The 15546-nt window shown below is 40.3% G+C and overlaps 1 long non-coding RNA gene across 1 annotated transcript in view; it reads right to left on the bottom strand.

The window, feature by feature from the left end:
• The window catches only part of LOC141373046 (uncharacterized), a 28145-nt gene extending 23810 nt beyond the window's left edge, over positions 1-4335 (bottom strand). The window contains exon 1 of the long non-coding RNA XR_012378675.1: positions 3957-4335. This is a non-coding gene — a long non-coding RNA (uncharacterized lncRNA). The remainder of the gene's footprint in view (positions 1-3956) is intronic.
• Between the last annotated feature and the right edge of the window lie 11211 nt (positions 4336-15546).

The following is a 15546-nucleotide window of genomic DNA, read 5'->3' on the forward strand; positions in this document are numbered from 1 at the left end:
GAAAAAGTTTGTCAATTTATGGAGTAGATTATACTCAGTGACCCAAACTGCAGAGTGTTTAGGTTCTTATGTCTGCTTTTTATGCTTCTCCTTACTCCCCTTGTTAGCAAGAAGTTGTGTCTTCATTGCTATAAGGGTTCCTACATATAACAACTTACTCGTTGACTTAAACTCCCGTAGATTTTACTTATTTTTTAAACATTTTTAAAAAAATTTTATTTATTTATTTGAGAGAGAGAGAGAGAATGAGAGATAGAGAGCACGAGAGGGAAGAGGGTCAGAGGGAGAAGCAGACTCCCTGCTGAGCAGGGAGCCCGATGCGGGACTCGATCCCGGCACTCCGGGATCGTGACCTGAGCCGAAGGCAGTCGCTTAACCAACTGAGCCACCCAGGCGCCTCTCCCATAGGTTTCAAAAAAGAGTAACAAAATGTGTTAGACCTTTTTTTTATACTAGAAGTAAATTAACCATCTTAGATTTGGCTTTGGGCTTTGTGGCATCTCCTTGGCTGTGCAGAAATTTCATCTTTATATCCAAGTTTTCAAGCATATTGGCCTCTGCTCAGCTTGCTTACCTCCTCATCCACTTGCTCCCACTTCAAATAGCGTACTCTCACTGAACCAAATACTTAGCGTTTGCACCTCCGTATTTACGACCTCCCGCATCAACCGTGATTTCCTGTCTTAGGACACCTTACTCCTGCTTCTTGTCCTTGTTAATGCTACTCCACCATTCTCACCTCTGGAAATCTTCCCTGACCTCTCACCCCCCATCCCCCATCCCCACCCAAGCTCCCGATTACACCAGGGCCATGTGAAATCAGCCTCTTCAGGACTTTCTGAACATACGTGATTATCTCAACTGCAATGTTTTGCATTCCGTCTTGCCATTATCTGTACACATTTCTACCTGTCAAAGAAAGTATGGGCCCCTAGAAGGCAGGACTTACCTGGGGTGTTTCCTACACACAAGCGGTGAATCAACAAATACATATTGAACTGCTTGAGTCATTACAATAAGAATATATCCTTTTTATAAATAAATCACAAATTATAGAATAATCATTAGGTATTAAGAAACTCCACTCAAGCTATTTTTTGTTTGTTTGCTTTTTGTTTTGTTTTTTAGAGCAGGAGGGGGGAGGGGCAGGGGGAGAGGGAAAGAGAGAATCTTAAGCAAGCTCTATGCCCAGTGCAGAGTTGGACACAGGGCTTGATCTCACAACTCTGAGATCATGACCTGAGCTGAAATCAAGAGTCAGATGCTTAACCGACTGAGTCACCCAGGTGCCCCTCAAGCAATTTTTAAAAGATATTTTGCAACTTAAAAATCTGCTTAATGTAGTCAACTAAAATATCGGACTAAATGTTACCTATAGCATGTTAATATAAAACTACCATATTTCTCCTCCACTAAAACAGGCCAAATATTAATTTGGTAAAAAGATCTGTAACATGGGAACCTTTTATTCTTCTGGTATGTAATGTGTATGTCTAAATTTCATCAACTGGTGAGAATAAAGTAGGGGCATATTTAAATGAGGTCACATTTCCATTAATATGGAAATTATAATGACTTTGCATCTCTGCTTCCCAATACAGATACGCAAAACATTTCCACATTTCCCCATGTTTCACAGTTTCCCCTGAAAACAGTTTTCTTCTTCAGCCTTGGGCCCACAGGTACAAGTTGCCTAACAGCTACTTCTTTTCTCCCATCCTTCCTTCCCTCTTCCCTTCCTTCCCCACCTCTCCCATCTTACTTCTGTCCCTCCCAGACTCCCAGAACAGGCACAGGGAAACTCAGTCCATACTAAGAAAATGAACATTTCTCTGAAGGGAATATAACTTGCCAAGATCCAACACTGTCTCTACAAGAGACTGCTTTATATTACCACCCAGAGCAGTTTAGCTCTTTGTAGATGCTAGTCTCAAGCATCTCCATTTCAGAAGAGCGTCTGTGCTTTATGTTTGAAAAACTGAAAATTTGGATGATTTTCCCAGAACTCAAGGAATAGTCTGCCCCCAAAACAGTATCAAAGAGTATTAAATATTGCTTTTAAATGATAATTTTCCTAGCTACTTTATTTAAGATTTTAAACATCTTTAGGGTTCAGTTTTAGCAATGGCACCCCAATTCCACATGGGGCAGAGCAAAACATTGTGTAACATGTATATATCCAGGGGCCTGTCCTCTGTTGTATCGTGAATATTCCCTCGACTATTACCAGGAAACGTTAATGGAGGAATGTGAACTAATCCCTTGGTAATTTCGTCAAAAATTCACATTGAATTAAGCTTTTAATAAATACATTTACTTCTTGGCATGGAGAAGAAATTTCATATACGTGGGAAATTAAAACTTCAAGGTACTGGGAAAACTGCATTATGATAACAAATTGAAATCAAGGAGTTGTAAGACAGGTTCATTTTCAATGACCAGAGCCCTGAGTGCCTTCTATCTGGAGAAGCAGCTTCTCAGAGTGGATTTTAGGATTCTCTCCAAATAAGTAGACTTCTCCTCCCTAAATCCCCGAATACGGTTGAGGATCAAAGTCAAGGCTCTGAGGAGGCTTATGATCTGAATACCACCATTTTCTGGTAATAAATAATTCCTTGTTTAGATCAGAAATATAATAGAACAAAAAGGTTAGAACTGCTGAGCTCTGTAATCGGACACAAAAGAAAACCTCATTCTTCAAATTGTTGCTCACCAGTCTTTTAGATGCAGCTTGAAAGATTTTGTTTGCAAAAAGCTGTTGAGGGGTTATAAGGTCATCCCTAGCTACAAAGCTCCTTAGGGTTTTCAAAGTACTTACCCATTCCCTGAAAGTGCCCTTTCTCTGGGAGTGTTCAAAGCTTCCCTAGAAGATTCTTCAATATTTCTTTTCCTACAATCAAACTAGGCTCATTGTTTAGAAGAAATGGATTAGATGAGTGTCTTTAAATTGCATTTTGAATGGACTATGAAGTCAAGTGGCCTTAAACAGACACATATAGGCAATTTATAGTGAAAGACGGATTAAAAATGTTAGCTATCATGATGGGGGGAAAATGTCATTGGGGTGGAGGTATATTGTGTCAGCTAAAAAGCAAACATGCCTTCTTGGGAGAGCTGGATTTCAAGGGTTTTATCCTGTATTTTCCACCTATTGGCTTGACTCCGGGCCATTCGCCAACCCTGTGTTTTTGAAGTGTTGCTCTTTAATTCATGGCAGCTCTTATGATCTAGCAGCTACAAGCACAGAGTGGAGATTTAAAGCAGTATCAGGACTAGTCAGGCCAAAAATCCACTATCACATAACTTTTTGGTAAATATTTATTGAGCACAAACTATGGTCAAGGCAACTTTGTGCTTTGTGGTCCTGTTTCTCCAAATCAAACACTCGTTCTGCATTTTCTAAGGTTTGGTAAAAGAAAGACACATTTCAGATTTGTATAATTAGAGGCAAATCAGGCCAATTTTACCAACTGAGTTTTTACAGGATTGAATCCCACCCGCAATTGTTGTGTTTATACCTGCGGCTGTACGGAGTTACAAGTAATCAGGCTTCTATGACATGAGATAATTCAGAAATTCTTTGTCCTTGCCTTTGTTGCTCAAATTAGTGCTGTTACATACAATTTAAGGTCATAGGTATTGAAATTAAAAGACAAAATAAAATTGACTGAAGCAGATTTGAAGTGAATCTCATTCTGTAATTTTAGCAATAGGAGGGGGATAAAAGTTCTCTTACCTTTCCAAAAAGCTTGGACACGGTTTTATAAATACTTACCTAATTATTTTCAACTTTTCCCATCTAGAGCAGATCATACACCACATGAATAAATTCTGGACAATGCACATATACACTCATGTGCTCACACTCACACAGAGTTACTTGTTCTCACCATTTGCTGTGGCGATGTAGGGAAGGGGACAGGGCAGGGAAGATCGGGGTCTAGTTGTAGACTTACCAAACAAGAAATCATTTGTTCTGATGTTTTGTGCATGGAAATAAGAAGTGTGAAGTCTGAATTGTGCAAAAGCAGTCAGTTATCCGGGGGGCAGAACTAAGACCAGACGCAGGGCTCCTGACTCTCAGTTGTTTTTTGTTTTTTGTTTTTTGTTTTTGTTTTTCCTGTCACTTTTCTCGTTTAAACTCAGTTCACACCACATGTAAAAGTTGGAGGCAAAGAAAAGCAAGAATCTATTTCTAACTTTCTCCGGTTTGAGATCAGCAACTCCAGTGGTGCCAGGAATTTCACCATTTGAAAATCAGCTGCTGTGGTTAAGACAGGATCCCGTTCTATGCAAACACTCGTAGAAAGTGTCACAGATTATTGGGAGTTAGCTCATCATTGCAGGGTAAGGCTTCAGTGTGAGAGCTCTGGTCAGAATGCCTGGCTCACATTCTGGTTCTACTGTTTATTAGCTATTCCAGTATTTCAGAACACACACATGCTGATAACCCTTTGACAAAGAGCCAAGAAGACCCAGTTTTGCTCTCATGTGTTTGAAAATTCCCCCACATAAGTAAAATGTATGATGGCAAGACCCTTTGTTGTTGTTGTTGTTGTTGTTGTTGTAGATGAAGAAGAAACCACAATTTTATCCCACCTTCCTTTCCTTCCCACTCCTGACTTTTAGTCATAACTGTGTGTGTAAAAATGCAATATTCTGGTTGGTGGAGCTACAGTCAATAATCTTTCCATTTTTTTGTGTCATGTTGCAAGTATGACAAATAAGGAAAAACACTAGTGCATGAACCCAATTTTATAAGGTGAATTTCACCGTGTTGTCCATAACCTAAATAATAACAATAATAATAAATTAAGTGCCACAAAATCACATGGAGACTATCCATCCACACAGCACAAATTTTACAGGTGAAGAAATCCCTCCATATATTTCTTCTTAAAGCCTTTGTTTACTTTTTTATTCAATACTGTATTAAGACATACAAGGGCATTTTGAAATATGCTTGAGTTTGTAGCACTCTCTCAAAAATAAGCGAATAGATAGGTGATAGATAAACCACAAACTGTCAGAACCAAGTTTGTGAGTTATTGCCTAAAAATCTTGTAAACTTCCTTTCTCGTATGAAAATTTCTCATGGGAAAAGACAGATGTATAATGGTTAAACTTGAATCCGAAAGCAACTTTCATAATCTTTTCCTCCTCTTTCCTTTTATCTTTACCGCATGTGAGGTAGTGTGGGAACGTTGGAAGCAAAGACTGGTGGGCACGCCATTCCCCGTCCCCCCATAGCTTAGTCCTCCCGAGGTGGTTAAGAGGATTGTGAAGAAATGGAAACTGCAGGAATGGGAAATGGGATGAGGAGAAGTTTGAATTCAGATTAATTAGCTGAGGGAAAATAAAAGGGCAAAATATGACGGAGAATCATCTGAGCGAAAAATCAGTTATATGCAAACAATGAATCAAGGAACAGTACATCAAAAACTAATGATATGGGGCGCCTGGGTGGCTCAGTCGTTAAGTGTCTGCCTTCGGCTCGGGTCATGGTCCCAGGGTCCTGGGGTCGAGCCCCGCATCGGGCTCCCTGCTCGGCGGGAAGCCTGCTTCTCCCTCTCCCACTCTCCCTGCTTGTGTTTACTCTCTCGCTGTGTCGCTGTCAAATAAATAAATAAAATCTTTTAAAAACAAACAAACAAACAAACAAAAAAAACCCCCCAAAACTAATGATGTAATGTATGGTGATTAACGTAACATAATAAAAAAAATTTAAAAAGTAATCTAAAAAATGTAACACTGTAAAAGAATATTTATATTAAAATAGCTTTTGATGATTTAAAAATAACAATGCTCATCTTAAAATTATTTGTAAAGTAAAAAAGGAAAAAGAAGAAAATAAAAATCACTGAAAAGTCCCATTGAAATAAGCGCTGTTGACATTTTGTGGTATTTTCTTTCCATCTTTTATCTGCACTTTTACATACAAAATATATGTGTGTGTCCTTTACTGAAATGAAGCCAGTATCTAGATACAGTTTTACATCTTGCTTCTTTCAGTACACCTATATGAGCATTTTCCCTGTGTCATTAAACATTTCTTGAAAATGATTTTTATTTTCTATATATTATTCTGTTCTATGGAATTCTAGAATTCAACACTTTTCTGCCCATATAACTTATCAGTTAAAGGGAGTGTTCCATTTGGAATACCTCAATTAGTCGGTGACATCCAATTAACAAAATTACTTCACTGAACTATTGGTTTTGTGTAGCAGGGCTCACAGGGTCCCTATAAATCCAATCAGAGGGAGAATTGGTGGTAGAGTTGCAGGTGGCTCCATCAGCTGGGAATGAAAATGACCAAGCCTCCAGAATGGTGAATCAAACCTTAATTCTCTTTGAATGGATGCATAAGCCTTATCTGCCCCATCTCAAACTTCAGAATCTTCCTTCAGAGCACCCTGGATTATCCATGAACCAGTTCTTTTCAAAACATGAAGGAGTATCTCCTACACCTACATTCTAATTTTCCTGATTTACTTTTCCACCTCATTCACACCAAGTCCTCACATCATAGTTTAATCTAGATTGTTCCCCAAATCCCTGAAATAGTAATGAATTTTGCTAGAATGAAGATTTTGTAAATTTTCTTGCCACCACCACAAAAAAAATAAGTTTCCTCTTGATATTCACAGTGTAAATGTTTGCTATATTTACATATGTCTCTAATGTGTCTTCATTTGTGTGCATCTTAATGTTCTGCCCTTTGTTGTGTAAGCAAAGACAGGGCCTACGTACCACACAGTGAGTAGATTTGTGCTAGAATTAAAACATTGGTCTGCACTGCTATGTGCAGTGCATGCATACCAAAAGCTCCCTTTTAATCCCTTTCCTCATTTTTCCCCCCTCAAATATCCTCTGCAGTTATATTTTCACAAATTATCTTTGGTCTCAAAAGCATTATATGAAGTCTTCTCTGCTGGAACTAAGCCGGGGTGAGGCTGGAGCTAAGGATAGGCATTAACCTGGAGGCCAAGTTTTGACTAAAATGGAAATGCCTTTCTTGATCAAGGAGACATTTTAGGATACTGAATGCACCACTCTGCAACGAGTATTTGTCTACTCAGTTTAACCATATGACCAAATCACTTTTGACTGACATTTGTTGAAGCTGTTGAATGTACTTATTGAATCCTCTCAATGGGCATGTTATTATATGCTCTGCCTGGTTGCTAGCAAGAAAGGATTGGGAGATAGGCTCTAAGATATGGTCATTATCCTTCAGGAGTTAAAAAATATATAAGACTTACCTGGAAGAACATTATGTATATCATTTATTAATGAAAAATATCCCTTATATACAGATAACTCCTATATATTAAATATAATGATGAGTAGAAACTATGAAAGGCAGGCGCCTGGGTGGCTCAGTTGGTTAAGCGACTGCCTTCGGCTCAGGTCATGATCCCAGAGTCCCGGGATCAAGTCCCGCATCGGGCTCCCTGCTCGGCAGGGAGTCTGCTTCTCCCTCTGACCCTCTTCCCTCTCGTGCTCTCTATCTCTCATTCTCTCTCTCTCAAATAAATAAATAAAATCTTTAAAAAAAAGGAAACTATGAAAGACAATTCTTACAAGAAGAAAAGCAAATGGACAATGAAGAGACCTGCCTTCACTAGCAGATAAATGCAAAACAAAAGTGTGAGATACCATTTTTTGCTCTAATCTTGATCCTAACCCTTTTGTCTTGGTAAATATTAAAAAGGTTTGATAATACCCAGTGCTGTCAAGAGTGTGGGGAAGTAGACATTGAAATATGCAAATAGTAGGAGAATGACTTACTAAATATTTTGGAAAAGTAAACTGGAGGTATATTTAGTAATTCAGTTTTGCAAAATAACCTTTAACTCCACAGCCCTACTCTGGGACTCTACAAAGAAATAAAAACATAAGTATAAAATGACATGGATAAATTTATTTATTGTAATATTGGAATAAATGGCTGCAAGGGAAATGACTAGATAAATTGTGATACAACTACATGATGGAATTATACCCAACTATTAGAAAGCATGAGTTGAAATCTATAGGTATGGTTGTGTAAAAAAGAAGTTATAGAATAAAATGTATAATAAATAGAAAAATATCCTCATATATTTTAGTGTATATGTTTATGTGTTTTGTAGGAACACTGGAACAGGTGTAGATGCGGTATGATGGACGAAGAATGGATGGTACTTGCTATCAATCCTTGCTAGAGGGCAAAAAGGACTTGATACTGACTCAACCAATGAGCAATTGCTGAAACTTTTAATGTGCATAAAGCTGTGCTAGGCCCTGGGGAAAATGCACATATATGAGATGTAGTTCCTGAACTCCAAATAGAATTTAAGTCTAGTTAGGATGAAAACAATTACATATTAAACAACATGAACAGGACAAAAGATTATATAATTACATGGTAGGTTATACGGTATGGACTGCGGGTGCACTGGAAATTTGGAGAAGAGGTTGATCCAGAGGAATGGAGGTGGGGTAGAGGTGGAGGAGACCTTAAGGTGAATTGGGTCATGTCTAGAGAGAGTTTACTGTTTGCAATGTATCTGTTTCTCTTTTTTTCTCTGCTTTCTTCATTGTAGACTCTCACTTCTGTGCATCTGACGTGGTTATTTGCCCTTGACTCCACTGTTGTTAATACTGGCTTAGTATTTTGGAACCTGAATAACTTGGATCCCGGTTAATACTCAAGGGTGCCTTGGAAACTTCTCCCCAGATTTTTCCCTCCGAATAAGCATTTAAATGGCCTTTAGTCAGGGGGTGCCTGGGTGACTCAGTCGGTTAAGCGTCTGCCTTCGGCTCAGGTCATGATCCCAGGGTCCTGGGATTGAGCCCCACGTCGGGCTCCCTGCTCAGCGGGAAGCCTGCTTCTCCCTCTCCCACTCCCCCTGCTTGTGTTCCCTCTCTCGCTGTGTCTCTCTCTGTCAAATAAATAAATAAAATCTTAAAAATAAATAAATAAATAAATGGCCTTTAGTCAGGCACGCAAGCTCAGTCAATCTTCACCTTTATGGACATGGTAAACACAACAAGTAACACAGCATTTAGTCTTCATGGCTCATCTCCATTTGGAAATCCCGGTCAGCACCCTATAGGGCTCGTTTAATCCCTGCCTCCTCAGCTGCTAAAATAAGCGAGGATGAACCATGCTGGTCAAATTTCGCCATTCTCCTTCTGGTTCATTCTGATTACACAGCCCCAGCCTCAATTAAGTAATTTGCTCTGTAATGGGAGGGGGTCATTTTGTGAGTGAATTTGAATGTCTGCATAGATCAGCATTATTGTTAATCACGTCTGCACTTACATATATTTATATGCACACTCACAAGTGCAAAGATGCAGTTTCAAACTTAATTAAAAATAGAAAGCAACCTAAAGTGTGCTAGTATTTCCCCTGACTTCAGCATGATCTACCACTTTGACAAAATTTCATAAATCTCCTGCAATAGAAAATTCTACCGCACAGAACCATTTTATGCAGCAATATAGGTACTTAAAATATTCAACAACTTTCATCATGTTTTGCCTCTTGGTACATGGGATTTTTATGTATTTAATAGTTACATATGTTATATATTTTAAACAGTATTTTTTACTAATAGTCCCCCACAGTACATTTTTCTGAAACTCTAACATCTGTGTTTTGTTCTTGTAGCTCATGATAATAATCTTAAATTGAGCACATCCAACCACAGAGGACGGATTAGTTGGCTATTTTTTTTAAAGGTGTCTGGATCCAGTGATGTAAGTGTCAAAACTTATCGAGTCTTGGTGACAGAAATGCCTCCCCCCTCACTTTTTGAAGAGCAATTCCGGATCTGGCATCTGAGCAGCTCCTGCTGTTGCCAGGCCTGTAGCAGGTATACAGAAATTCAGAGGAGAGGAACCGTGGGGAATGTTCATTTGTTATTTATTTATAAACTTGCCGTGCCACATCATGTAAAATTAACACCTTTAATGGGCTCCTGCCTCAGTTGCTTGAAGGACGGGTTTTCACCAGCCAAGGCCACCCACCGGTTTCCAGGCAGTGTTGCTGTGTGTTTGCTTTGGGTTGCTAGCTTTGTAGAATCTACCTGCTGAAGTCATGCTTGTGCTAAATAGGTCAACAAAGGTTTGTCCCATTGGACAGAACGTTCAGAAAGCGAGGTCTTTGGGGCTTTTGTGGCTGAAGAGATGAGTGATTACTTTGGAGCGTAAATTCCTTTCTCTATCTGGTTAATGAAGAGATTTACTCCAACATTCATTTATTATAAATTGGGGGGGATGGCTTCTCTCATGTGCCAGCATCCAGAGGGTCCCTCTCCTATAAGAGTTCATAAATAATCAACGTTTACAATGAAAAGGTTTTGTAAGCATTATCTTTTCCTGTCACAAAAATTCCCTCATGCTTCTGAGGGAAGACCAATATAATTTGCAGACGATGATTCTGGAACTGAAATGGCTTTATGCATAGAGAGTAGATGTGTTTGGGGATTTTGGAGAAATAGCTCACTTTTCAACCACACTACCTCACTGCTTCTGCTTCAGTACCTAAAATTTCAGTCCAATTTTATAGCATTATTCAAACACAAATGATGTCTGGGAAGGAGAAACACATTAAGTCGTTCAACAAACATTTGTCAGCTTACTATGTGCTAAGTATTGCACTTGGTAGATATATAGGCTCCTGAAGAATTCATGATCTAATGGAAGAGAGAAAAAGTGATAGACAATTATAAGCCAATTGAAAATATTATAGTTGAGGTGGGTGCTGAGTGCTAGGGAATGGTGGGGGAAGGAGGGATTAACACTGCCTGAAGAAATCAGGAGAGCCTTCACAAAGGAAGTGATATTCGAGCTTGAAGAATGGATATGCATTTACCAAGATGAGAGGAAAAAATAATTCCAGGTAGTTTTCAAGGGAACAACATGGGCACAGGTGTAATAGCGGCTTGTATTTGAAGGCCTGCCAGGTGCTGGTTGCCATGTAAAGTACCAGGCACTGGGTGGCATGCTGTAGATAGATCATCTAGCCCAATTCTAACACGGGAGACATATTACCACTTTTTTATGTAAAAAAGCAGAGGAGGTTAAATAGCTTGCCCAATTTGGGGATTCAAACAGGTCTCTCTATTTCCAAGCTCATGCCCCTGCTTTGCCCTTGCAGTGCTCATGGCTACATTTTTGCACAGCTGTAAGGGAACGCAGACTGCCAAAGAAGGCTGAGATCCAATATGGCTGTGAGGGGAGAGGGAAAGGGCTCAGGCAAGCCAAGTTGTGGCCAGATTGTGATGAGCCTTGAATGCTATAAGAGGTCTGCACTTTACCCTATATCCAGTAGACAACGGGAAGTTTGAAGTGTGTGTGTGTGTGTGTGTGTGTGTGTGTGCGCGCGCGCGAGTGTGTATGTGTGTGTGGTGACCATGTGGCAGATGAACACAGAGGAAGACAGTGGGTGGCAGATGTGTGGGATGGGGAGGGCAATCCTTCTGTGAGCTATAACACCGGCCTAAGCATAGGCCTCCCATTAACAGCAGTATAGAAAAGTTGACCACCTTAGTATGGAAGGGTATTTAGATTTGGGAGGGCACAGGCCTGCAACATACTAGCTATGGGACATCGGGCAAACCATTTGACCTCCCTTCACATAGTCCAAATACAGACTGCATTTGGTCTCTTCATATACAAAAAGAAGTTAATAATACCTTCCTCATCACACTATTGTGAAGACTGAATAACATAATCCATGTTACACATTTGTCTCATGCTGATCATTGCAAATTCCTAATTATTGATGGCTATTACTCTGTGAACACCCTCCAAGGAGTTACTTTATCAGACTATCTCGTGAGTTACCCATGAAGGCCCTGAGTTAATGGGGTTTGGATACTCACTGATGTGTGCAGTGGGGTGGCAGGGGCCTGGAGGGTAGAGAAAAATGAGTAAAGTCTAGAGCATTTTCCCAGAGTTGGGATGAGAAAGAGGAAACCAAAAGTAGACCGAGGGCAAGTAGTCCTTCCAAAAGTTGCACTTGAGATGAACTTAGTACACAGGTGAATCTTTACCTTATAATAGAGCTCTATTTATTTTAATGGCAATAATTAAATGCACCTTTCCCCCCTCCATTCACTGGGATGGCATCAAGTAGGTCTATGTAAAGATAAATATTAAATAAATAACAGTACAGGTGACACATGGAGAGAGCAAAAATTGTGAATATGGCCAGAAGTTGGGGACACGTGGCACTAATGAATGTAGCCTTCTCCAGGGCAGGGCCCTCTTTGTTTCACCAAACCATGTGCCCTGCTGGTACTCTGGGAGCACTCTGATTGAGTTTTAGCATCAAGCTTTGTGTGTTACTGGCATCTTAGAGATCATTTCTTGCCCTCTCTGCCCTGAAACAGAGGCATTTCCGCTAACTGTGAATTCTAAATTCTTAATATGTACTTGCTGAATTCACACTGAATTCATGAAGGAGGCACATAATGCTCTGTATAGTATTCAGCAGGGAATTATAATAAATGATCGGGAGCATAGGTTTAAAGTCCCTATTCTACCTGTTAATAGCCACTTAATCTTGGATAATTCACGTAACCACTCTGAGACTCAGGTTCCTCATTTGTAAAGTAGGGATCTGATAATAATAGCACTGAACTCACAAGGCTCTTATGACCATGAGATAATACAAATGATGCAAAGTATTTTGCATAGGGCTTGTCAGAAATATTGAATAAATATTTATTATTATCATATTAATATCATGTTAGCTCTGACCCCTCAAAGTGGGTTTTGTAGGTACGGTGCAGTTTGTATCTGCTTTGGGAGAATGTCATCTATTGCTTAGCACAAATCCTGCCACATAAACATTTAATGAATAAATGGACAAATGAATAAGTCTTGGAAGAAGACGTGAGCTGATTTGGGGCAATTAGAAGACATTTTGTCCTATATGCTTTAATCAGCTTGATAGGCAAGATGGCTTGTATTTGCCGAGACAAAAGTAAACGCCTCTCCTTTTAAAGGGTGGTAGTTTGTCAACATGCACATCAGCCAATATCGCCTTTGTTTTTTTTTCATTTCCAGGGATATCTTGGGTGAAACCAGGACAGAGGTGGGGCTCCTCGGAAGTAAAAAGCTCTTGGGGCCATACAGGACTTGGCAATGATAACATAGCTCACACTGTGTTGTAGTCCCAGAGTCTGAGAGATTCAATTATTTTACTCATCTAAGAAACTCAACACTTCCCTCTAAATATGCTACCTGAAGAATAACATTGCTCATAAAATTTGAAGTGATTTTTAACCAAGATGGCCAAATGTTCAGTTTGACTAACATTTAGACAGGCTTCTTCCTGACCTTAGGCCCTTGACCTCCCTTTTCTTAGAGCATTTACTTTAGAAAACTTGCAGTTGTTTATATGTGGAATCTAAAAAACAGAACAAATTAATAAACAAACAAACAAAAAGTAGAACCAGACCCAGGACTACAGAGAAAAAGGGGATGGGGTCGGGCGGATGGTCAGACGTGTGAAGGGAGGTGGGAGATACAGGCTTCCAGTTATGGAATGAATAAGTCAGGAGAATAAAAGGTCCAGCATAAGAAGTCTACTCAATGGTATTGTAATAGTGTTGCATGATGACAGATGGTGGCTACACTTGTGGTGACAATAGCATAATGTATAAACTTGTTAAATCACTAAGTTGTACACATGAAGCTAATGTAGCACTGTGTTTCAACTGTACTCAAAAAAATGTATTACAAACAAATTATAGTTGTAAATTCTTTCTCTGACCCTTTGAGATGTGAATCTTCTGCAACTTAGAGAAGTTTCTCAAGGACTGAGGTCTATCCCTTTGAAATATAATCATTGAAGGGTCTGCATCTAGTGCTAGCACATAATATACAAAATTAATATCAGATGCTAGCAGCAGTAACAATAAGAGTACCAGTCTCCACAGGCCTTCTCGATGTTAGCTAGGTTTTGGGAAGCCGCCTCTTACTCCAGTAAATCAGAAAATTACGAGCTACGATTTTTTCTAGATCCAGGGGAGGGGCAGGGAGGAGGACAGACAGATTTTTTGTTGGCCATGGGCATTCTGGGGGCACCTAGAAAATGAACTTAGAAGGGCGCCTGGGTGGCTCAGTTGGTTAAGCGACTGCCTTCGGCTCAGGTCATGATCCCGGAGTCCCGGAATCGAGTCCCGCTTTGGGGCTCCCTGCTCAGTGGGGAGTCTGTTTCTCCCTCTGACCCGCTTCCCTCTTGTGCTCTCTGTCTCTCATTCTCTCTCTCTCAAATAAATAAATAAAAAATCTTAAAAAAAAAAAAGAAAGAAAATGAACTTAGAGGACCGAGTTTGGGATCAGGCGGGTTAGTCAGTGTGATGCATACGTGATAAAGAGACCCATTTTATCAGAATAGGGAGATCTACTTTCAGACTTGGTTCCTCTCTGAGCCAATCTGGATCATCACGACCAGGCAGACCGTGCCTGTGGGCCCGGGGCCTACTGGGGGAGTTCAGCTGCCTGCTGCACACTTTTCTTTGCTCTTCGATTTCCTTTTCTGTTACAACCCCCATCCTCACTCTAGAACACTTACCCCTCTCCTCCATTCTTCTCTTCCCCTCGACTCTGGTGGATCTTCAGTCATTATGCGGAAGAATAGCTGCTCTGTACACCGCAGGTTGGCCATCCCTGTGAGAAAGAACACGCCAACTTCAGGTGCTGTGGTCGGTTCTCTTCTGCTGTGTTCAGGGGGCTTGCTTGCAGCTCTGCCGGTCTGCTTGCGATGCTTCATGGCCCTGGGCCAGGCGAGCAAGGGGATTCTTTGTGACAGCTCCAGAAGGATGCTTGACCTGGCACTTGCAGCCATTCACCTTGTTCTGGCACTTTCTCAGTTCGAGCTCCTGGTAGTGGTTAAGTATCTTCAATGTGATGCCTGGGTGGTTAAAAGAAAGATGAATGAGTCAGCACTTTTATAAAGCAAGATTTCACCAGCGAATACTGATTTTTTTAAAAAAGATTGGTGCCCTAAATTTTAAGTGGTATTTTGGATCAAACTCTACCTGCCCTAAATGAAAATGCACTTGAGGAATGTACACCTATGCACATCTGTATTAGAGGTAGACAGTCATCCTGGGACTAGAGCTGTTGAGGGTGAGGGACCTTGATGGGCTGTCAGTGTCCTCGGTCAAGGCCTGATGCTTCAGTGGAGAAGAGATGCAGAGTGCTTGGTATGATGTGGCAGTCGTCTACTTCTGCAGCCTTACTGGTCAGCATTCCCTCCTTCAGCCTGCCTTCTTAGCTGCTCAGGCCCTCTCAACGTCTGTCCCCAAGGGTCCCTCTTATATCCTCGCACAGGACCCTGTGAGAGTCCCCATCCCAGCACAGAGTACACCACATGGTCATTGTATTATTTACTGTCCTCTCTTTTCACAGGACTGTGAACTCCTTTGAGAGCAGGAGCTGTATCTCATTTATCTCTGAATCCTCAGAAACTAGCAGAATTCCTGTTTCTTTTCTTTTCTTTTTTTTTTTTTTAAAGATTTTATTTATTTATTT

Source organism: Callorhinus ursinus, unplaced genomic scaffold (genome assembly GCF_003265705.2).
Source record: "Callorhinus ursinus isolate GAN/ISIS: 27379988/994484 unplaced genomic scaffold, GSC_fseal_2.0 scaffold7, whole genome shotgun sequence".
In the NCBI taxonomy this organism is placed as follows: domain Eukaryota; kingdom Metazoa; phylum Chordata; class Mammalia; order Carnivora; family Otariidae; genus Callorhinus; species Callorhinus ursinus.